Here is a 2,147-nt window from a genome sequence, read left to right on the forward strand (position 1 = left end):
GGTATTAAAGGAAGGAATTCTGTGGGGACAGAGAGAAATGTACAGCCTCAAGGCCTGCTTGAGGAAAAGCTAGGAGCTCTGAAGGAGGAAAATATGTCGAGGTAAAAGCACGAAACAGAACATAAGTAAGCCAGAAAGAATGACTAGGTGGTGGGTTTATGAAGACTAAAGTTGGAATTAGTAGCGAAACTCCTGGAATGTAAAGTTTAGAACAAAATAGACCAAATACTATCCAAATTATATGACACAAATTGCTGTGGATTTTAAAAATCAAATTTCTTGCAATGGTTTGTGCTTACAATTAGGGGTCAGGACCCCAATTCTGAATTATGTATGTGTGGACACATTTTCAATCAACCTGAATTCTTTTCAGAATTCTTTCACATGCCTGTGCTCCAGACCCACCTGCCCTGCCTTTGGGAAGCTCACAGTGAAGTGAAAGATGAACACTTAAAATATTTCGATAAACTGCAGGATCCAGTGCTAGGTAGCCATGATTACCCACATACAAGCAGCATGTTATGAGCGCACAGGACACCAACAAAGGATGCTTGCACTCGGATGTACAGGAAGGGAAACCATGCTAGACCAGTAGATGAGAAGTTGTCATGGGCTACATTGCGTTCCCATCAAGAATTCATATTGAAGGCCTAACCCCTAGTATTTCAGAATGAGACTGCATTTGGAAATAGGGCTTTCAAAAGGAAATGAAGTTAAAATGAAGTCATTAGGATAGGTCCTAATCCAATATGACTGGGATCCTTATATGGAGAGAAGATTCGGACACTGACAGAGGAAAGACCATGTGAAGACAATGGAGGAAAATCACAATCTACAAGCCAAAGAGAGGGGCCTCAGAGGAAAACAATCCTGCCAACACCTTGATGTCAGACTTCCAGCTGCGAGACCTGTGAGAAAATAAGTCTGTTGTTTAAGCCACCCAGTGTGTGCCTTTGCTATGACGGCCCTAGCAAACCAATGCAGGAGCCGATTATGAAAATTCACTAGGCCAAATTATGGAAAATAAATTGTATCCTTTAAGCTGTCAGAAGCCCCAGAGGTGTCTAAATATCAATGTGTCATGAGCAGCTTTTAGGTCCTGGAAGCAGTGGCGCCCCTGAAGTGGAGAATGGAGGTGGAATTGACAGATACATTGTTACAAAGCGTAAGAAAACAAGACATAAGATAAGGGCTCCTACTAAACCGCTAACAAGGAGGATTAAAAAAAACCAGAGATATGTTTGTTGGGCAGAAGATGAGGCTGAGAAGAGATGAGGACATCATGAAGAGGTGCAGCTTGGGCAGTGAAGAGGGCAGAGATGCCTCAAATCGCAGCTGGGGATACTGGGGATGAAGCAGGCTTAATAGAGGAGGGGAAAACATCACTTTAGTTTGGGATAGGTTAGGTGTGAGACAATTGCAGAGCATCGAGTTGGATGCGCAGGGTGGAGTGGACCTGGGGGCTGATGTCAGATTCTGTTCCGGAGGCCAGTGCTGGCCCCTGCAGAGGGGTGGTGGGTGGGGGGTGTTGGGGGTGAGCTCACGCTGGGAGCATCAGCGATCTGAGAGTCCCAACACCCCATCCTTGGGGTCCCACAGTGTGTGGAGAGAGGAGCCAACCAAAAATTGGAAAAAAAAAAACATCCAAAAAGCAGCAGAATCAGGGAGAGGCGAGCCACCAAAAGCTAAGAAAGTCGGCATTCGTAGTTTTGTTGTTAGTTTTCCAAAGAAGGGAAGATGTCTCTGCCCCTGCTGCAGACCAGCTCAGGCTACAATTCGCTGGTTCGCCCCATCCCACAAAACGCTTTTCTCTCTCGCTCTCTCTGTCTCTCTTCTGCACTTGGGTAAATCGAGGCAGAGCTGGCTGGCGCTTCACGGGCACCCAGGCAATACCTCAGGGTCGCGCAGGCACTGACAGCTCCAGTGGCCCTTTCCCGCAGGCGGGCTGGCGGGCGAGCGGGCGGGTCGGCGGCTCCGTCCCCGCCCGAGCCCTTTCACCCGAAAGGAATGTGGGCGCGCGCCGGGCTCCGCTCGGAACGCGGGTCCGGACGCCGCTCGCCGATCGCGCCGGCGGCGGGGGCAGCTTCCTCGCGCCTCCCCCAGACGCGCGCCGCGGCCGCTGCTGGGCGAGGCGAGGCGAGGGGGAG

This window comes from Hipposideros armiger, unplaced genomic scaffold (genome assembly GCF_001890085.2).
Source record: "Hipposideros armiger isolate ML-2016 unplaced genomic scaffold, ASM189008v1 scaffold_515, whole genome shotgun sequence".
Taxonomy (NCBI): domain Eukaryota; kingdom Metazoa; phylum Chordata; class Mammalia; order Chiroptera; family Hipposideridae; genus Hipposideros; species Hipposideros armiger.